Source organism: Lygodium microphyllum, chromosome 14 (genome assembly GCF_053477565.2).
Source record: "Lygodium microphyllum isolate KBCC chromosome 14, Lygodium_microphyllum_v1.1.10, whole genome shotgun sequence".
NCBI classification, from domain to species: Eukaryota; Viridiplantae; Streptophyta; class Polypodiopsida; order Schizaeales; family Lygodiaceae; genus Lygodium; species Lygodium microphyllum.
Window position 1 is genome coordinate 101,353,159 of NC_141148.1, and position 23,981 is coordinate 101,377,139.

Here is a 23,981-nt window from a genome sequence, read left to right on the forward strand (position 1 = left end):
CGTAAAGGCAATTGTCATGAGAATCGAAACAATTGTAATCGAGAGGAGGTGGAAGACACTACAAAAGAGTAAGTATTTTCATTCCCTTTATAAACATGTGCTCAAGGCGACAATGCCATAAAGATACATGTGGCATGTCGGCCACAACCAAAAAATGGTCACAAGGGATCCAAATACAAGAAAGAGATAGAGCCAGCCACCCTTGGAACCTAAACAAAAACAAGATTCCCATGGATAAACTTCCATGTGGAATCACCAAAAGATAAATAATAGCCTATATCATCTAAAATATTTTGGTCAATGCCAGTACATGATGTACATTATGCAGAGTAAAAGAGCCACCTAAGGAATACTGCAGCCTTACATCCCCAATGTCAATCGCATAGAACTAACCATGTTGTGATAGGATTCAAACCAATCCCTATGCGGGGTAACATGAAAGGAAGCCCTTGAATCAAAAAGCCAACTTTGAGAATATGTAGATGAAGTATTGGTCAACTGAGAAGCATCAAGAGAGGAAGTTGCTAAGATATACTTATCATCCATCTCTAGCTACACTACATTTATCACTTCAATCTTCACATTAGACTTACTAGGAATAATGCTGCAACCATCATATTTTTCCTACAATTTGCCCTTGTTTTTCTCTTTGCGCTTATCATCACACAACTTATGGCACTACGGCCTACTTCCCATAATAATGACATGTCAAAGATGACTTATGATCATGAGACTTACTGCAAGACTGCCCATGAGACTAAGACTTCTGTGAGTCTCTACCACAACAGTCATTACCACTCTTACCATCATGTCTGCCCATAACAATCAATATACGTGAACTATGGGCTGCATCTACATTCTTTCCATTTATCTCCTCTGTGACCTCAACATCCTAGAGTTTCAAGCTATCCTTAGGCATATTAGCTCACATGGAAGTATGAAAAATGTCCCATGATTGGGGAAGTGCCATAAGCAAGAACAAGGGAGGGAGATTATCCTTGAACTCAATGCCTTGCAAGGTCAACTATTGAAAATCAAATGAAAATCATTCAAATATGCAGGTATACTAGTTTTTTCCTTCATGCAAAGTCCATGAGCTATTTTAACTAGTACATTTGTGATGCAGGATTTTGCTTGTCATAAATATCGCATATCTTTTTCCATAATTTCCAAACATTATTCTCAAGTGCAACAACATTGACATAAACCTATTTAGAAAATGACAATATAAGGCTGGATTTACATAGCTCATCCAACTCATCCCAATCATCTTGATGATCCATGGCTTTGGGCTTTACGCTCTTGGTTTCAAATGGCCTAACCTACTTCTTTTGAGCTAGTACTTGCCATATCTGCATCTTCCAATAGGTGAATTTTGTGCCATATCTGCATCTTCCAATAGGTGAATTTTGTGCCATCAAGCTTTTCAATATTGCGAATAGCACTGTTATTTGAAGAACCAACCATAATGACAATATACCAATGCGAAATCCAAGTGAATAGACTATTGTAAATTACTGCAAATCAACCCCACAACTCAACCAAAATAAAAGCAAAATAGGAGAAAATATCAAGGTATAGAGCTATCCACCAACTTCAAGAAATAGATTGACAACATACAATGTTTGCTCTCCAAGACAATGCTAAATAGTGTAATTACAATAATATTGAAGTAAAGATAGCAATATATGTCCATCCAACTATGGCTACTAAGCTCCCATTGCCATGAGTATCCAAGTACAATTTAAGATATGTAGAATGCAACTAGCAGTATAGCAACCAAGTACAAATAGCTATCAAAGCATAGGAAATCAAATCAGTCCACAAGTGAATGTAACTACATCCAATAGCATACAAGAGAGCATGTACATGAATTAAGAGTCACATTGTCTCAAAGAACGAAGCTCTATTAAGTAAGTACAAGCATCTTTGTAATACTTTCATGCAATTAAAAGTTGGTTGGTTAGTTTGACAGTGTTAGTCAATTAATAAGTTAGTAAGGTTACTAACTAACATTAACAACTAACCATTTTTATTTTTATTTTTTAAACTGAGGATCATAACCTTATATTTTTTTCCAATTGACAAGGACTATAGCCTCCCATCATGGAAGTTACCACGGAATGAGAGTTATGAGCCATATAAGGCATTAGTGTTAAAGTGTATAGTATGGATGGTTTAAAAAATATTAGATTTTTTGACAAAACTAGCATATTTAGATATGATTTATTGTAAATATCCTAAAAAGCTATGGAAATTTCTAGAACATGATATCATGTAAAAAAAGTAAGTGGTTTTTTCAACTATTTTGGAGATTTAATACAAAAAATAAGGATTGGCAAAATCGCGTGTCTCGTGATCGCAGTTTAGAGGCAATAAACAACATCTCAAACAGGGAGAAGAAGACCAAGAGTCTTGGTATTTTACCCCTCTTTTGGAGCCAATGAAACCATTGGATTTGTGATTTGAGCATCAAATTGCTTATTTTGCCAAGATCCCCTCCATAAAGAGCTCCTCTTCTTAGCCACAACCCTTCTTCTCTAAGTTAGCTATAAATAAGAGGCATGGGGAGCAGTTTAGAGAAGCACAAGGAGACCTCGAGAGGCTACAAAAGAGAGAGGTAGAGAGAGGGAGGTAGAAGGATAATCCTCCAAGAGGTTGCGAGGTAGAGCTAGAGAGAGAGAGAGAGAGAGAGAGAAAGAGAGAGAGAGAGAGAGAGAGAGAGAGAGAGAGAGAGAGAGAGAGAGGACTTACCCCGAGAGACTACGAGGGAGAGAGTTAGCTCAATTCCCATGTATCTCAGTCTTCGACTAAGCCATGTTTTCTTATACTCTCCCATCTCAAATTCATTCCTCCTTCTTCATCTCTCGAATCCACTTGCGAACAATGGCTCCAAAGCGACAAATTCCAAAGACCATGGGAACCACCACAACTGATCAAGGAACGGGTATTGCCAAAAATACAAGAGTGCTCAAGGTTGTTGGAGTTGCCACTACCAAACAACGAAACATCGGGTGTGGTGAATGCAAACACGAGCAAAGACAAAATTTCCAATGTCGTCGTGCCAACCCAGGTTATTCATTACTAGGTTATTATTTTTCCACATAAAATAATTACATAAAATATTAGTTTCTATATTTTACACTTACAAGAATTGATAGTTTCATCTAGAAAGCATACTAGTACATACATAAATGATTAATCACTATGATTCGTAGTTAGATTAATTGAGACTCTAAATCGTAGAATCATGATGCAAATAGTTGGAAGAGGTTATTGCACATATGACTTATGCGCACTCAAGATTAGTAAAATAACTTGATATAATTATTGTCAAATATGACAAGGTTAAGTGTTGACTAATGCTTAAAAAGTGAAACTCTATGTAAAGGATCTATAAGTCATCTCATTAAGTTATTGGCACAATATATTAGTTTAAAGAATTTCACTTATGTTGGGTAAGATAGCCCAAACAAGAAATTCATGCCTTGCTTAACATGTTGTAATAAATGTACTCAAAATTTCTTTATGGGGGAGAAGAGTCCTCATTAGAATGTAAGATTACCTTAGGATAAGGTCTACCTTGGCTATGGAACCTGTGAACTGCACAATGGTGTGATTGTCATTGTTGAAAGGACTGTTGTATTTGCTAGAATCTAGATCTCTGATTGAAAACATTGACAAACAGGATAAAATGAAAGGTTGCGCTAGGCTACCCCCAAGCTAGTTGCGAGACCCTACTCCAAGGGGGTCATGGTTATTGCTTTGAGAGGCTTAGACCTGCTCCGTAGGCAAACGATCTGTCCGTAGGAATAGTCTCGGGTAGTAGGAAATGTGGGTGCCAGGGGGGCTCTAGCCATAAATCCTACATTGTTCTTAGAATCTGATAAGCCCCTTTCGTGACCCAGAATGGGATCCTAGAACCCTAAATACTAATTAACAAGGATGGAATCTTGGTGGGCAAAATACCCTCATGGAATTCTGTGTATCTCCGCAGGGTCAAAAAGATGGAAATTGTAATAAGCTTCCAATATAATAAAGAAGTTTGTTTTATTCAAGGATTTTCTGAAATGTATGCATGTCCGTGAGATAACTTATGTGAAGGAACCTGTGATTTAATAGACTAATTAAGGAAGCTGGTTGTATATGTTCCAATAAATTTGTTATAGTAGGTAATTAAAAAACTAAATATGATTTCGTCATCAAAGGAAAGCAGGTGGGTGTAACCCCCAACGGGTCCATCCAACGATAGGGTGGTCTCAGTTAGCTGGAAGCTTTTCTAAATCAATAATAGAAATAGAAAGATGATAAATTGACCAACTAGTCATTAGATAGAACCAACTTGCATTGTTTTAGGGGGTCAGAATGGGATTTTTCATTATGGGCAGGAGGGATAACATACTGCACTCCCCTCCGTCTCCCATTCTCTTTGAACCAAGTGCAATGGCAAGTCCTCTTCAGATCGAGTAATCCTGTAGAAGTGGGAACTCAAAATTACTGACACTAATTGGCTGCTAGAAGACCCATCTGATTTTAGGAACCCCAAAATCCAAGTTGATCCTAGTGGGTTCGGCTAGAACTCTTCCGTTGTGATGTAGACTCAGTGGGATCTAAGTGACATACCCCATGATGTTCCTAGGGAGCGCCGGGCAGCGTCATTTGGAAAACCTACTGATGGACTACAAAAAGGTGCACATTGGAATGAGCTTAGCGGACACCTCACAATCTCCCACACTAAAAGTGAATTCAGAATGCAAAGTGAGCAAGCAAAGCTAAAGACATATACATCAAAGCATCTCAAAAGCCCAAGCACATCACAAATATATTCGAGAGTATAAGTGTCCAACGAAGCTTCAATACCCATAAGTAAACACAAAAGCTCAAAGCAACGTATCAAAGCCCAAGGACATCAAATGTAATACAAATCCAAGTATCAAAGCATATCATAACCATATCTGGGCTCATACATCAATGCTAAACATCACCATAGACATGTAGCATATCCAAAATACCATGTAGGAACAATAGCATTCAAAGCATGAAGCTCACTGTTGTATTTTTACTATCCAAACTATTATGACAGCAATAAACCTTTGCAAAATTGAGCCAAATAAGCTCTAAACAATCCAACTAGCATCCCAAAGCATAATCATACCATCTGGGTATGAAAACAACATCCTTGAAGCATCAACATGCATTATCGAATTTATTATTTGCTATCCAAACTAAAATTCTTATGTTCTATATGTAAAATAGAAAACTAGAAACTATATAGAATCAACTCCGTGAGTGAGCATCTATGTAGGTGTTGTCACACTTTTTGTTTCTAGCTATAGGACACTTGAATTTGATATCATATGTAAAAGTTATGGCCAAAATATGAAAGTGTTGTCAAGCTACCATAGCTATCCACCACAACTTCTACAATATGCTTTATATCCACTCAAAATAAATGGAATGGCTACTTCTTAGCTCAATAAACACTCGAGAAGGCTCAATGAAGCCCTAGGAAGTGTTCAGATTCAAAGAGGCAGATAGATGACAGACAGAGTGAAGCAACTAGCTTCCTCTCTCACACTCTATTATTTATACCACACTCAATAGTGAAAGATACAACCTACGATCATAAGACCATTCACACCAAAGGCACCGACTTATTTAATGTATCTAACTACTATGGCTAGACTAGCTGTGTCCAGCTCATGTCGGTCAACACACACTAAATGAGCTTGATATTCTAACACTCCCCCTCAAGCTCAAGACAGCATATGTACTCCAAGTAGCTGTCTAAAACCACAGAACTTATCTTTACCCAGAGACTTGGTAAAGATATCTGCTACCTGCTCATCAGTCCTCACATGCATAAGATCAACCTTTCCTACAAGGACCATCTCACGAACAAAGTGGTAGTGTACCTCTATGTGTTTTGTCCTAGCATGGTAAACTGGATTCATGGCCAGGAGTACACTACTCAGATTATCACATAACAGTTTCACTGGAGCATCAACCTGAATATCCAAGTCAGCCATAAGCTTGAGCAGCCAAGCAATCTCACATGCTGCCAATGCAGCCCCCCTGTACTATGCCTCAGTACTAGATAAAGCAACCGTAGGCTGCTTCTTGCTGCTCCAACTGATCATGCCACTACCAAAGCCAAAGGCATAGCCACTCGTAGATCGTCTGTCAGTTGAGCATCCTGCCCAATCTGCATCTGTGTATCCAATCAGTATCAAGGGCTTATCTCTGACATAGAACAGCCCATAGTCTACAGTGGACTTAACATACCTCATGATGCGTCTAACTGCATCCAAGTGCGGCTTTCTCGGCTTTTGCATAAACTGGCTTATCAGCCCTACTGCATAGCTCAAGTCAGGCCTAGTGATGGTCAAGTAAATCAGACTGCCGACCATCTGCCTGTACATAGTCACATCTTCTACTTCAGCCCCAGTGTTCATGTCTAGCTTTACATTCTGGTCCAGAGGTGTATCCAGTGGTTTGCATTCAGCCATGCCATACTTCTTAAGCATTTCCATGGCATAGTGCTTCTGCATCAGCCATAAGCCATTTTCAGCTGGTACGACCTCAATACCCAAGAAATACTTCAGATCTCCCAGATCTTTCATGTCAAATTCAGATTTCAGTATCTTCATAGCATGCTGAATTCCCATGTCATCATTTCCAGTGATTATCAAGTCATCAACATATATGACCAGCACTACCAAGCCACTGTCAGTCTTCTTTGTAAACAGGCTGTGATCAGCCCTGCCAACAACAAATCCAAGACTCTGCAAGTAAGTGCTGATCCTAGCATGCCAGGCTCTCAGAGCCTACTTCAGCCCATACAGTGCCTTTTTCAGCCTGCACACATAATGCTGAAAATCAGGGTGCTCATACCCTTCCGGCTGAACCATGTATACATCCTCTGTTAAATCACCATTGAGGAATGCATTATTAACATCCATCTGCTGCAATTTCCAGCCTTTTGTAGCAGCCAAGGCAATAACAGTTCGTATGGTTGCCATTTTTGCAACCGAGCTGAATGTTTCATCATAATCCAAGCCATACTGCTGAGCATATCCTTTAGCGACCAGCCTTGCTTTGTACCTTTCTACACTGCCATCAGACTTACATTTGATTTTATACACCCATTTGCAGCCAACAAGCTTTTTCCCTTCAGGCAGTGGTACCAAATCCCAAGTCTGATTTTCAGCCAAGGCTTTCATCTCTTCGTCCATAGCCATGCACCAGTTTTCATCCTTTGCAGCTTCAGCATAAGTACCTGGTTCTTTGATCTCCATCACTTTTGTCATGTATGCATAATGCTTTGCAGAATAACCAGAGTACGTCAACCTGTCAACAGGGTATCTGACCCTCTGCGATCGTCTAGGCTATGGTGCACTACTCGATTCACCTCTCTCATGAGGCGGAATGTACCTGTTCTGCCTCGTGCCAGGCGTATAGACAGTCGGAATACCAAGTTCGCTGTCTAAAGTATCACTAGACTCATAGCCCGAAGTCATTCTGCCAGGTGTCATCATACCATCCTCACTAACTTTCTCTTTTCCTTTGCTGTCCAAGACATCATGTCTCCCCCTCACTGACATACCCGTGTCAGTGGACGGTGAGCTCCTCAATCTCCCTGTCCATGGGGATACTGTCTGACTGATAGGGCCTGTCATAGCAGTGCTCTGCTGCATATCAACTGTAGAGACATGAGTGGAAGACAGATCGGATAGCACTGCAACTGGTGAGACATACCAAGAGCCCAGCTCATCAAAGATGACATCCCTGCTTACCAAAGTCTCCCTAGTAGAGGGATCATAACATTTGTATGCCTTCTTCTCCTGCGAGTATCCAATGAACACACTCTTATGCACTTTGGGATCCATCTTTTTCCTCTTCTCATCTGGAATGTGCACATAAGCAAGACAGCCAAAGACCTTCATGTGTCTTACATCCGGCTTATAGCCATAGAGCCTCTCAAACGGTGTCATGTCATGAATGCCTGCAGTGGGAGTCTTGTTCAGAATATATGCGGCTGTCACAACAGCCTCTGCCCAATAGTAAAGCGGCATATGCTTCTCATTCATCATGGCCCTGGCAGCTTCCATTAGAACCTTGTTCTTCCTTTCAGCTACTCCGTTTTGCTGCGGAGTGTAGCTGCAGGTTAGCTGCCTACGAATGCCATTTTCAGCCAAAAAATCAGCAAATTCATTGGAGACATACTCCCCACCGCTATCAGATCTCAAGCAAGAGATGTAACACTCAAATTCCTTCTCAACTTGTGCCTTAAATCTCTGAAAAACAGCAAAGACCTCATCTTTTGTTTTCAATATGTAAAGCCAGGTATATCGACTGTAGTCATCAATGAAGGATACATAGTATCTGGAACCCCCCATAGATGCATTATGAGCTGGTCCCCAAACATCAGAGTGCACTAACTGCAGTGGTCGTGTACTCTGTCTTACATGCCTGACAAACGGCAATCGTGACTGCTTACCAAACTGGCAAGCCTCGCAGACATGACCAATATCTGAATATTGGAATCTAGGTAGCCCTGTTACCAGCTGCTTCTTCTGCATGGTCTGCAGCCTCTGCAAATTGACATGCCCCACTCTCTTGTGCCAAATCTCTAAGTCCCTGATAGTGCCAGAACCCTGAGCAAACATAGCGGAATTCAGCTCTGGCAGTGTAGCATCAAGAGTGAACATTCTACTTGCATCCATTGCCAAACTCTTCAATAAAGCAGCCATGCTTATTGAAGCGAACCTACAAGTTCTGCTCTGTCATTTGACCCACAGACAATAGGTTCTTCGTAATCGAAGGAACATGCAAAACATCATGAAGATTCTTCTTCCTGCCATCATGTACAACCAGAGGCACTTTGCCTTTATGCTCAATGCTATGTTGCGTGTCATCACCTGTGCATACATAGCCATGCTTTTCAGCCACCATATCCGTGAACCAATCACCATGAGGGGTCATGTGATTCGACGCCCCCGAGTCAATGTACCACACTACATCATCAGATGATTTTTGAGCAGCCTTATCTTTGACATATTGCATGGCAAACAGTCTATCACCAAAGTCATCTGCCTGACTGGACGTAGCATAATGTCCATGCTGCTTGCCCTTCTGATTTCCCTGCTTCTTCCAGCAATCCTTTGCAATATGCCCATACTTTCCGCAGTAGTGACAATCCTTGTCCTTATTTGGATTGTCTGACTGACGCTGCTGCTGCCATGAGCCTCTGCCACGGGAGTTCGATCTCCCCCTACCTCGAAAGCTGCCACTACCTCTTGCATTTGATGACTGCTGATTGCTATTACTATAGGATGCATTCTGCTGGCCTCCTCTGCCAGATCCATAGCCTCTACCACGGCTACCACAACCACGCTGATTCGAATAAAAAACTGCATCCTTATTCTTAGAGCTGCTTGACCCTGTAGCTAAGCCAAGCTTCACCTCTTCATGAATCAATAATGCAACCAGCTCATTAAAATCAGGCATCTCAGCCCGCACAGATACTGAAGTGTCAAAAGACTTATACTCCGGACCCAAGCCATTTAAGGTCACTGCAACCATATCCTCATCTTCTACCTGTGAGCCAACAGATGCGAGCTGATCTGCTAAGGTTTTAATCTCCGTGACATAGTCCTGTATGGATCTGTTCTTCCTCTCTATGTTGTTGAATTTTTGCTTCAGTTGTATCTTCCTGGCACTTGTAGTTGTGCCATAGTAGCTGACCAATATGTTCCATGCATCTGCTGGGGATTTAGAGTTCATGATCTGCATCACCATAGCATCCGATATACATAATGACAGCCAATGTAAAACTCTGTGAGCTCTTTCCGTCCAAGCTCGATGTGCTCGTCTTTGATCAGCTGTAGGATTCCTATCTGGAACTTCAGGTTCAGCCTCAACACCTGTCACTAAGTCCCAGTATCCTTTGCCTATCAGAAAGTTCTCCATGCGGAACTTCCATATTGCATAGTTGTTGCTATCAAGCTTTTCTCCCACAATCTGGGTTACATTATTAGTTCTATCAGCATTTGCCATGTTGCAGACCTTGCCTGACTACCTGCAAACCAAGATTTTCTTAACAGTTCAACTTCAGCCTGGAACTGTTTATGACAGTTTTCTGCAATTAATTGCAGTAAAAAAACCAGAGTATTTCAGCCCACTGACACCCCAAAACAACCCACAAACAAGTGGTCTCAACTGTAGATATAACTGTCAATACATAAGCTATGTGTTTGCTTCAGCTTAAGCTTATGTAACCTCACTGCCAGGGTACATACATGCAGTCTGAAAACTGTAAACTGTGAGTAACCAGCAGCAATTTCAAGTCCAAAACTGAGTGTGTCAACAAATTCAGTTTCAGGTTGCAGTCAACCAGAATTCAGCATACCAAGCTCCAAGCAGCTCCAAATTGGTAATTAGCCAGGACAGTGTAACTGCATTTACTTCAGCTTCAAAATTCAGTTTTCAATGATGCTCATTGCTTGCTTCAATTCTCCATGCATTAGCATGTATAGGCGAGTTCATATAGATGATGAAACCCCCAAGATGACCTGTATTGCTTTAGTAATGCACAGTACTTGTCATTGACTGTGTATGACAGTTTTCAGCTTGTCATTGATTTTCAGATCTGAGTATTCTGTCATTGACTGTGTATGACAGTTTTCAGATTTTCAGATCTGAGTATTCTGTCATTGACTGTGTATGACAGTTTTCAGATTTTCAGATCTGAGTATTCTGTCATTGACTGTGTATGACAGTTTTCAGATTTTTAGATCTGAGTATTCTGTCATTGACTGTGTATGACAGGTTTCAAATTTTCAGATCTGAGTATTCTGAGCAAGAGATCTCAGCTCCAAGACATTTGATCCAATGTATACATGCTTTGACACATTCTTGTGCTCCAAAGATGCTTTCTGAGTGTAGTACAAGGCTCCTGTGTGTCAGTAATGACTGAATGCATGTTGTCCATTCATGTTTATAGCAGTTCAGAAATGATTACAGGTCTGTGTCTGTCACTCCAGCTCATAACAGAGCTCCCACACAAGCATTTACTCCTTGCACACTTCAAATACCTTCAATAGTGAGCATACATGCTCTATGAACCTTGTCCAGGTGCCCCACTGAAGATTGACAGGTTGCTATTCACTCAGATCAGCAAGCGCAGATTTTCAGATACAGGTTGCTATCCATTCAGATCAGCAGGCGCAGATTTTTAGATACAGGTTGCTGTCCATTCAGGAGGCAGTCCACGATTTTCAGACACAGGTTGCAGTCCACGATTTCAGGACATAGATTTCAGGAGGCAGTCCACGATTTTCAAACACAGGTTTCAGGAGGCAATCCACGATTTTCAGACACAGGTTGCAGTCCACGATTTCAAGACACAGATTTCAGGAGGCAGTCCACGATTTTCAAACACAGGTTTCAGGAGGCAGTCCACGATTTTTCCTGATTTCTTACTTCCATCTCCTTTGCACTGCAAGTTGTCATGCCCATTCTCCCACAGCCTCATGGATGAAGCTCTGATACCATGTTCAGATTCAAAGAGGCAGATAGATGACAGACAGAGTGAAGCAACTAGCTTCCTCTCTCACACTCTATTATTTATACCACACTCAATAGTGAAAGATGCAACCTACGGTCATAAGACCATTCACACCAAAGGCACCGACTTATTTAATGTATCTAACTACTATGGCTAGACTAGCTGTGTCCAGCTCATGTCGGTCAATACACACTAAATGAGCTTGATATTCTAACAGGAAGCTCCTCAACAAGCGGGGAGTAAGATGGAATAAGCTTGAGAAGAGAAGACTCAATGCATATCTCAAGAGGAAGAAATAATTGCTACCATGGAACCTTAAGCTAAAGCTTTGAATATATGCTAAAGTAAAGGATAAAGAAGCTCCTAGAATTCCCACTCTAACACTAGCTAAAAGAGAGCTCAAGTGGAAGCACACAAGTGAAAACAAGAGCTATGGTAGAGAGAGAGAGAGATTGTAGGAACTCCAATAGTCATAATGTGTGACCAACCTTCCCTTATTCAATAGTCACTGAATGAATAAAGAATAAAGAATAAAGTTACAATAGTGGTTGACCACAACCTACAATGTACATGTGTGTGGTCATGGTGTATATAGTAAATGTAGGGCAGCGTAGGCACAAGTACCTTTACCCCCAACATTATGATATTAGTATTTTGTCTTACCCTTTGTATCTACCTTAGTCTTGAGTAACTATTTAGTTTTTTGTGTGAATGGACATTAAATATCATGTGACCTATGGTTATTTGAAGGTTGAGACATGCATGGTCTAAAAGGGTGCTCTCATTCTCTCATTTGTTGATCATGCCATGTACTTTGATGGGATTCTAATAGAAGAATGATATATTGATAATTTGTGCCAATTTCTTATCATGTTTCCATGTATACCTCAATAATGTTCATTAATATTACTTTCATAATGCTTTTTGTGAACACTATGTGGTGTTCTTTTATGGTTCAATGGTGATATTTCTTAGTATACTATTTGTTTCCTGAAGCACTAGAGTCATATTCCGCAATTCTTATAGCAGTATGATGTATTTCCTCATATAGCAATGCAGTACCATTATGCATTCAATATAGACTTAGGGCTATAAACACAAATGAAAACATGTCAAGAAATAATAAATGCATTATCAAAAACATAGTGAAGGTAAAGCTATAGATAAGTTGATGCTTGCAACAAAAATTTTGCAAGCTATAAGATAGGGATAAGATTTTTTTCATTTTCTTTTTTTAGAAATGTGATTCATTTCTTTAAAAGATGTTCTTTATACAAATTGGACTAATTGCATCAATAAAGTCCCCCCAATAAATAATTATTAGAGCATCTATCATATTAATATCAAGATGTTCCACAAAGGACTTCCAATTTTTTTCTAAATAGGGTGATAACCCTAGGCTTAGTCAATATATTGAATGAGTGATATCCATTTCTACTTTTTATCTTTAAAACTATAATTTTTTCATTTTTCCTCAAGTCTATTATATGTGATGGATCATATTTCTCATGTATATGTCTTTTAGTGAATGTGAAATACTTCAAAATGTTGACATTCAACCATGTGGTTGGAAAACTTTGGAGTCTTATGAACCAAATGATAAGATTTGTTCCCATACAAGTAAAATTTGTTTGGGTGGATAATGTAATCAATTTTTCTTACATGTCAACTAGCAAAGCTGATCTACACTCTATTTCTATAGAGGTAACCTTGGTCGAGAAATTACCCCCTTTAGATGGTGATGCTCCAATAACTAGCCCAAGTCAAAAATAGTTGGCTAAATATCCATTGTTAACAGGATCTATAAATCCTCCATTCTATCTCCATATATGGTAACTCTAACATGGTGGGGGTCCATGCATCACCTACATGTGGATGGAGAAAACATGAACTAGAGTTTTGCTTTGCACGCATCAATAGAACTCCACATGTTAATAACTCGTATGTTCTTGGAATTCTCAATTTCTCCACATGTTATATCCTACAAAATGTGTTAGTATAGACATGTTCAAAGGGTGTGTGCATAGATTTTCAATAGTGCCATGTTTTACATGAAAGTTAAATGTTTGCCTTTTCCATGTGTAACTTTTTGGCCAAAATATAGCATATGGAGTTTGTTTTTGGAGTTCCTTTTTCTCCAAGAAAAGCCATATCTATGCAAAGTGCCAAGGGGACCCTTATGGTTATCAACTTGGTTGAAATTGAACGAATATATTCTCCTCGTCCTTACAAAATGTTTGTTTTTTTTCTTATTAAAGAATTGATTTCAAGCTTCTTGTACAACTTTGAGTGCATCTAAACATCACATAGTTAAAGAGTCATTGGTGTCCTAATGTGTCAAGACTTAACCTAAGTACCTTAGGAGTCCTAAGTGTTCCTACTTTTTTGCCAACTATTTTATAATTTAATTTACACAAGGATCTTGTGGAAAAAACCCAATGATATTGACTACATATGAAAATTAATATGCAACACTACAATGGTGTAGAAAATTTTCAACACATTTTTAGGGAAAAAAAGTTCTACCAAAAGGGCCTTGGCCAAAGTGTAGCATTTCTGCCATTCTCCTTGCTTTAACATCCTAATGCACCAAAGCTTGACATAAATACCGGAGAAGTGATGTGATCATTTATTTTAGGTGTCACCACTTCTTAGTAAGGATCTTAAACTTTTACACAAGATTTGTATTAGATACAATAACTTTTATACACCAAATCCCTTTTATACCCCAAATCATTTCCAATTGCAATAAAGCTTAACATGCAACTCTACAATGGTGTCAACCATCTATGGGTTACTCTTTTAAAAAAGGAAAGTTTGGCAAGAACCTTGACTTAATTTTCTTATATGGCCATTTTCCAATCTAGGGGCATTTTCCAGCCTAGACAATAACCCCAGATCCCAAGGCCCTCCCTAGTATATGTTACTACCAAAAATTTACGTATGAGATCATGGAATTTTGATAAATCCATAAAGTAAGTTTTGTTTGATTCCAATGTGAATACCTTGTCATGATAATCATGCAAGCATTTACAAAGATATTGGTGTATATTGTATGAGCAATACAAGTAGTTTAAAGGACACGTACTAATGTATTATACCATGTTGTATGTGTGATAGATAAAGCTTATATCTAAACCATCAACTTTTTCTTTTACACAACATGTGCATGTGCATAATTGTACCTTTGCCCTATCTAATTTACTAGGGCAAAGAAATTGAACGAAATGGTTGGAAACTTTTCGATGCTTTTAACAAGGAGCATAAAGGAAAATTGCACCATGTTTGAAAAGAAGGGTACATCGCATCAAGAAGATAGTACAATGCCTTGGCTTTTTAGGGCGTTATCATGTTATTAATACTTTTGACTCATACTTCATACTTTTGTCTATCATCTATCATTCAAGGATTTGTAATATTTTCACAAATTCGGTGATCTTTTGTGAAATAATATGCAAATGCTTAAGCATGATCAAAATGTCAAGTCATGCATGTAGTACACAATGAAAAAGAGCTAGTATGAGTCCAATGCATTGACACTAGAGCCCAAACTCAAGATCCGGCTCTCAAGCAGCATGCAATGATCAATCCTCAAGAAATTCAAAACATCAAAGAATCATGTAGTATGGTGTGAAAAGAGACCACAATTAGTCCAACGACATCAGCAAAGACTTAAAATTAATGATCCAATGAATAAAAATGCCCATAGAATGATGTTTTAATGTATGTGTAGTAGTTGAAATTCTCTTGCTCTTTAAATAAAGGTGTTATCTATAAAACTCAACGAGCCTTCTTCACATGCATAAAGAGAGGTTAATAAAAAGTATTCACCTCACATTATCAAGTAGCTCTAGTCTTATGCATGGTTTATCATGGCATCTTAAGAGAGTTCACAATACATACTAGATTGAATCCCTATTCTCCTATTAGGTTGAGGATGAAATTGAAAGCCCTTTTTTCTTTTTGTATGTTATGAAAATTTGACTAAAAACTATATTCATTTATCATTGGTTAAGATAATTTTGAAAAATACACTTTCATAAATAGCTATTTAGGATGTTAAAATCTACATCAAGTGGGGGTATTATAGATATATATGCTACCTTATAAAGTTCTATACTAGGGAGGCATTCAGAGGAGTGAATCCTCTTGGTTTATCGCCTCTCTAGATTCTCAAACTTGTTTAGCTTATAAAGGCAACCCACATGGCACTCCCATATGTTGATTCACTCATTGTCACTTACTATTGTTTTGTACTATGATAGATCACTTCACGATCACGAGGATAATAAAGTAAATGGAGAGGAGTCTGCCATGCATCATGATGCATACTAGTCAAAGCCTTCCAAATGCCTCAAATGTGTTTGTCAATGCAACTCTAATATACAAGTGGGTATTTTGAGCCTTATCACATTAATGGTGTTGTCTCTCTTCTTATAGTGAACTCCCTAACAAACAACATATTAGAATACTAAATTTCTCTTTTTCTACTTGGCACTTTAATCCTTGTTTGATACTGATATCCTTCTAATATAAAAACATATTATCATATATTGAATCAAAATCTCAAAATTATACAAAATTTTCATATTTTATCATTAGTTCTACATGTATATTGAAGGATAAAGTAAGTTGAATGTGAAAAGTTGAGAGCTCTTAGATGCATTCATCATCTTACTTAGCTTATCCCTCCCATAACCAAACAACAATATCTCCCTTTTATAGTTGGCATAACAAGTATTAGGATGCCATCTAGTGAGCTACTAACTTAGCAAGTTCTCTATTAAATAAGGGTCACGGTGGATTGGCCCCAAGCATGTGTATAAAATGCTCTCTAAGGTCACATAATTTGAGCATCTACCTATTCTACTTTTGTTGCAACATTATGTGTATTGCTAAATGTGACAACCCCCCCCCCCCCCCCCCCCCCTTTCAAGTGAAGCACCTTCTTTCTATAGAAAAACCCATAATGCAATGCAATCAAGAGGATTTAGAAGGAAATTCCTCTCCAACCTTGACCCTAGAAATCATGTGTCAAAAGTGTATATAGTTTGTGATATTCTCCTCTAAAGGTGATGGCTTCAATAAGCCTCAAAAATGGAGGTTGGCTATTAATACAACTACAAAGGCCTCCTTAGGTCCTTGCTTAGAAGTAGCTTCTTGTTGATAGCCCCTTCTCTAAGATGTTGGAGTTGTAAGGAGAATGGAGATTGCATAGAGAGAGAGAGAGAGAGAGAGAGAAAGAGAGAGAGGACATATATTTGAGGTACCTCCAATAGCTCTCTTATGAGTAGCACATTATTGCCTTCTCACTCAAAAAATAAAAAATGAAATAGGGTTAGTGAGTAAGATGGGAAGCTCGCCACATTGGCCTTTATCCCATTAATAACTGCCACGTAAAGACTAATGTACCTTTAAGGCAAACAAAAGAATAAGAGAATTTGTGAGGTAAATGCATGTGAGTTAACCTCCCTCAATGCCCATCAACTTCTTGTAATGTGAAAAATTTTCAGATGAAAATTTCTTGGTAAAAAATTTTATAGGGTTATTATCATTTATGAACTTTGGCAAGCTCAACTTGCTTGTCCTCAAGCACATGATGAATGAAGTGATACCTCACTTCCATCTGCTAGGTTTTTGCACAAAACACGGGATTCTTTGCCAACATGGTGGCATTAGATGAGTATACTTATATGGCTACAACATACCCAGCTTCAATGGTAGATAAGGCCATGCAATTTTGCAAACGAGACATCAATGAGATTACACCACCATACAATGTAAAAACATATCATGTGGTTGAATTTCTATTGTCAACATTCCATGCATAGTTGACATCTATGTCCCAAGTACACCATTACTACTCCTCCCAAAGCATATGCACATATCTCTTGTACCACTCAAGTATCTCAAGATGGCTTTCATTGCTTTTCGAATGCTTCTTGCTGGGATTGACATGTACCTACTCATTATTCCCACTACAAAAGCAATATCTAAGTGAGTGGTGATTATAGCATGAATGAGACTACCCATACAATATGAATATGGAACCTTGGCCGTTTCAGCCCTCTCCTCATCAAACTTCAAACAAACATCAATACTAAGTTTCACATATGGAAGCAATAGAGTACTACTTGCCTTTTTCCCTCCATATTGAAACACTACAACACTTCACTTACATAATCCTTAGAACAAAGAAATAAATATATTTGTTTTATCCCTCATTATTCGTATACTAAGAATGTGATTTGTATGTCTCAAATCATTTATTTTAAAGGTTTCTATTAACCTTTTCTTTAGGGCATCAATCTCATTCTTGTTTTCTCCAATTATCAACATATCATCCATATAAAGGATTAATACTACAAAGTTGCCATATTTAGCATTTTTGTGTATAAGAAATTGTCTATCTCACTTCTCTTGTAGCCATGAGAGTACATAAAGGGATCAAACTTATTGTACCATTCCCATGGGACCTATTTTAATCTATAAAGATTCTTTTTAAGGTTGTAGATCAGCTTCCACACAAAACCCTCTAGCTATTGCATACAGATATCATCATATGAAGGTCATCTTGTAGAAATGTCATCACATGATATCCAATTATAATAAGGTCCATGTCATCCTTAGTCACCAAGGTAAGCACAGTGCGAAGAGTAGTCGATTTCACTACAAGTGAAAAGATCTCATGAAATTTTATGCCCTTTCTTGCTTAAAGCATTTGGCCACTAACCTTACCTTGTACTTTGGTTTTGCATCACTTGTAACCTTTAACTTATAGATCCACATGTATAGCGAGGCACTTTCACCCTTTGACAAAGGAACCAACTTCCAAGTATGATTCTTTATAATGGAATCCATTTCATATTGCATAGATAACTCCCACTTAAGTTTATCATCATGAGTCATTGCCTCTTTATAACAAGATGTCCCCACAATCTATCAACATCACATAGCCAGAGGCTGAAACCTCTCAAGGGAGACAAGAGATATGAGTAAATCTGTGTAGCACAAAATGGCCTAGAGTGGGAATTTTTTCCCTCCACTCTTTCTTCTTGAGGCACCTTATGGCTCTCAATCTACTACTCAATAAATCTCTCTACTTCCTACTCACTATAGTGAAAGTACCACTTATGCTATCTTTCTATACACAGTGCACTAGCACTTGCTCTTGCTCTAGTTAGCAAGATAATAAGTAACACTGCAACCTGAAAAGTAAAATTTCTTGTTTCTATTTCCTTTAGATATTGCTTATGCATCTTCTCCCTATTGAATATCACATCATTACTATGGATAATCCTTCTATCTTTTGGATCCCAAAGGCAATAACCTATATTGCCACTCTGTCCATGTCCAAAAAGATGCATTTAGTGGACTTTGGCTCTACAACCAATACTCTTATATGGACCTCCTACCTAACCATGCCTCTTCAAGTATACTATGATCCAAAGTATTATTAAGTGATTTGTTTATCAAATGTACAACAATCACCATAGCCTCATCCCAAAATCCTTTAGTAAGACCAACCAACATTAGATAGAATACTCAACATCCTTTCACTTATCATCTTCATCATATGCTCTACAACACCATTTTGGGAAGGATTTTTAGGTGCAATGAGTTCCCTTTTTATCACATGTGCTTCATAGAGTTTTTTGAACTCATGAGAGACATCTTCTCTACCATTATTAATTCTTAGACACTTAAGTATAACAAATTGATTTTTGTACATTCCAAAATTTTCTAAAAACAAAAAAGAACCTCATATTTCCTACCCGTAGTGAAAGCCCATAATTTTCTAGTTACATAGTTAATGAATGTGATAAAACAAGATGTGCCATATATTTTTAGGCATAGGCCCACATATATTGTTGTGCAATAAGTCAACTGGCTCACTCTTTTTTCTATTGAAGTTTTTCTTAACATGCAAGAAGCCTTTCATGTATATAATGCTCATAAACAAAAATATCAGAAAATTCAAGAGAATGCAAGTAACGCATACAAGATAGTATTTCCATTTCTTTTCTCGACATATGTCTCAATCGACCATACCACCATAAAGATAAATTTGACTACTTTGGTTACTGTAGTTAGATGATTTTTATAGAAGATACATGAAGAGGATACAAAGTGCAACATTTTGCTCCTTTAGCAACAACAAATGATCCCTTGTGGACTTTCCATGGCTACCTCCTAAAAGTAGTAGATTATCCCAAGTCATCCAGTTTACCAATATATATCAAGGTCTTAGTACGCTTGGGTCCATAGCATACATTCCAATGAGTAAAGGTTGATCCGGTTCTAAAAAGCAAAATGTGCATTGCTTGCACCAATTCTTTCACATACACAGTCATTAGCAAAATGGACCGATCCACACCGATTGTGTCAAATGAACAAAGCCGGTCCTTATATGAGAAATCACATCAAAAGATGTGCCAAAATCAAGTATTCAATCTTGGCCCAATTGTCAAATTATTGTAATCACTATATGTATGTAGAAAGAGTAGAAGTAAAGAGCACTTTACCTTCATCATTGTGCATAGTCAACTACATTTATTTCTTCAATCTTCACATTTCCTTTTATCTTCTTTCTTGTCAACATCCCTATCCTTCTTCTTCTTCTTATCATTTTGCTCTCACTTCCATTTGCAAATAGTCATTCTTGCATTAGGAAAAAAATGAACTCACAAATGGGCCTTAAAAATAATATAGTTTAAAATGTGGATATTTTGGATTGTCCAATAGGAAGGCTAGATGTTGACATCCATGGAGGGTGAATCTTCTCTCTCCAAATCTTGGGTTTTCTATTCAAAAAAGGGGTAGTGAGGGATTTTCAAAAATGGAGAATGAATAGTACACAAAATTTGGGTTTCTCTCACCTTGTATTTCTTCCCCTTTTTTTGGAGAATTTTCAATTTCGATTTTTTTCCCTCTCACAAAATCAATTTGACACAAAAGTCAAGCAATAGACCACTTTCCCTCTCTTCTCTACACTCGTGAATTTTTATCTCCATTGAAGCTCCTTGCTGAGAGTAATTAGGGTTTTGAGCGTTCTGCTTACCTCTGCACTTTCTTCTCCATGTAGCTCCAGATTTTGGGCAAAACACAAGTGCCCATCTCTCTTTGCATTTTCTCTTCTTTGCTATTTTTTCAATAGGGTTTGATGTTGTTTCTTACTGTTATTGTTGTTTTATTGCAGAGGTTGTTTGGGGCATGAGATAGAGGTGCTCATCTCTCTCTCTCTCTCTCTCTCTCTCTCTCTCTCTCTCTCTCTCTCTCTCTCTCTCTCTCTCTCTCTCTCTCTCTCTCTCTTTGATACTCTAGTCACTCCAGCACTGATGTATGGAGCAGCTATACGGGGGCCAGGCCTTGCCGATTATGTATGGACATTGATGGAGAGACCTCAAGTGATCATGATATCTAGATTGATTCGCAGCAAGGCCTCAGTCCCACATGACATTGTGCGAGCAGAGCTTGCCACACCGCCCATGCTAGTCGAGGCATTATTTCAGACAGTCTGCTTCCTACACAGATTTCAGGATATGGACAGAGATCGCATTGCATATAGAGCATATATGGCATCTCAGGAGATGGCTCGAGCGGGGGATACCACATCATGGTATGCACAGACTAGAGCTTGGTTTGACAGACATGGGCTGGACATTGATAGACTCCCACCTCTTCTATATGATACTCAGGCTCCCACTTATACCCTCTCTCTCTCTGAGAGGAACAGAGTCATCAGACAGGAGATATGGCATATTTATATACAGAGGACATGGGTCAGCCCTGCACAGCCACTGCCATCGAAGATGGCACATTATTATACACAGTTCTTGAGCATATCAGAGTAGGGATTCATAGAGATTCCGAGATATATGCAGATCTATATGCCACATCGATTGAGAGTTCTTATTGGACAGCTCAAGGTATCATCACATCAGCTTATGATTGAGAGTGGCAGAGCCAGTGGCATCCCAGGGGAGGAGAGGATATGCCCCCTTTGCAGATCAGAGGTGGAGAGTGAGGAGCATTTTGTTCTCAGATGCCCGGCATACTCAGAGTTGAGATCTAGATACACATTGAGTAGCTCACTTCAGGGATGTATGACTGATATGGATCAGAGATCATTTGGCCGTTTTCTAGGAGAGGCATGGCACATCAGAGAGCAGAGCACACAGCAGGTCCCAGTCAGAGAGGGGCCCACCTAGACGACTATTACACAGTTCTTTCAGACAGACAGAGTGAGAGCTACTATACCAGCCTCCAGCCAGACCTCCGGGCTCACACTACAGCAGGCTGAGGACCAGCGTACCCGACGCCGCACGAGGATCCGGGGGTTTCGAACCCCACAGCCACACCGACAGGAGATCCGGAGGATTCTTGATCTACATCGACAGCAGACTGAGATCCGACGACACTCGACACATTGGATCTCAGATCTCCAGTTTGCTCTTTCTCCACCGCCAATGTACCACATCCTGCATCCAGGAGGGATCACCTGCTAGCGACTTCAACGACTACTACTACATCCCAGGATAGTATATCTCCCTGCATCTGTTACATATACACATCGCACCACTTTATCACAGCCGACAGTTGTTCCCCTATCACAACCGACATTTGTTCCCCTTTTGTAGCCATTATCTGGAGTACCAGAGCTACATACGCACATACACATATACGTCTTATCACACTCACAGCACCGTATTTTCAGTTTCTAGTTTTTAGCTTTTCATTCAGCACTTTTATTTTGGATAGCTGGACCTCATCAGTTGTATCACAGTTTGTCTCATAGGCCAGTTTTGGTCTTTAGAAGACGTTAATATAACTTTCTTTCTTTCTTTCTTTCTTTCTCTCTCTCTCTCTCTCTCTCTATATATATATATATATGTGTGTGTGTGTGTGTGTGTGTGTGTGTGTGTGTGTGTGTGTGTGTGTGTGTGTGTGTTGTTTCTCTTTTATGTTGTGTTTTCAATAGAATTTGATGTTGGTTCTAATTGTTGTTTTCTTGCAGAGTTTATTTGGAGCAAGAGGCAAAGGTGATGATCTCTCTCTGTGTTTGGTTTTTTTTTTTCTGATATCTTTTCAATACAACATAATGTTAATTCTAACCCTTGTTGTTTTATTGTAGAGATCATTTTGGGTGACATTGCATAAGTGCTCATTTCTCTCTCCCTCTCTCTTTCTCTCTCTCTGTTTTCTCTTTTCTATCGTTTTTTCAGAATACCTTCATGTAAATACTAACTCTTTCTATTGTCTTTTGTAGAGATCAATTTGGGCAAGATTGGATAGGTGCTCATTTCTTTCTCTCTCCCGCATACTCACACACTCTCTCTTTCTTCCTCTCTGCATTATCCCTTTTCTACTATCTTTACAATAGGGTTTGATGCTATCTAACTTAAGGATCAATTGTTGTTGCAGCACTTAATAAAAGGTAGAGCAGAGATTCTGTAGCTCAATTTACAGGTAAATCTACCATATTTTGTGGTACCAAAATTTATTTATTTAATTAGTGAATTTAATGTTTGATGGGGTAAATTGGCCCTGTTTTGTATTGCTTATATTCATGCATTTATCTATATATTTTTTGCTAAAAGGGAGTAATGCAAATATTTTTGTTAAAAGGGATTCATGTAGGTATTTTTTTATACATGCAGGTATTGTGCAAGGTTTAGGTGAAGCACATAATTCTCGATCGACTATTTTGATGTAGTGAGTGATTCCTTTGTGCTGGATGATATGGATCTATTGGAAGTTAATGGTTCAAAAATCCTCTTCTTTATTGGTCCTATGTGTCCATTTGAATCTCCATGCCAATTGGCAATGATCCATGAAAATCTTGTATCATATCATCCATATAACACACAATGTGTTGAGTCTTCGAATATCTCAGGTGTCAATCCAATGTGCCTATTAAGATTTGCATGCCATGTGGCTACTATCCTTGTAACAACTACTCTATAATACCCACATTTCATACAATGTATTGAGTCAAATCAAACTCCTCTTCATTATAATAAAATTTATTTTGGCAAAATTCTCTGAGTATTTTTGTGCTATTCTTTTCATTATATTTCATGTAAATGGTATGATTAAAGTGATGCTTTGAAATTGAATTTATACTTCGTGTCGATGTACATATCCACATGCGTTTCGATATCGATGTTTATGTTTGTTTAGAAAATTGTAAACATCTCTTAATGCCATGTTGATTTGTATGGCATATTGGCGATTACTAGACAGACTTAAAATGCTTATTATTTAGGGGTTAATACATACTTCTTTACATCCAATGTGTAGTTATAATGCCTGAGAGAAGAACAAGCATTCTCTCGATAGAAATACATAACAGAAAAGATGAAGAAGGGAATTGGATCACTGATACGTATCATTGCTCGTCTTGGGTACA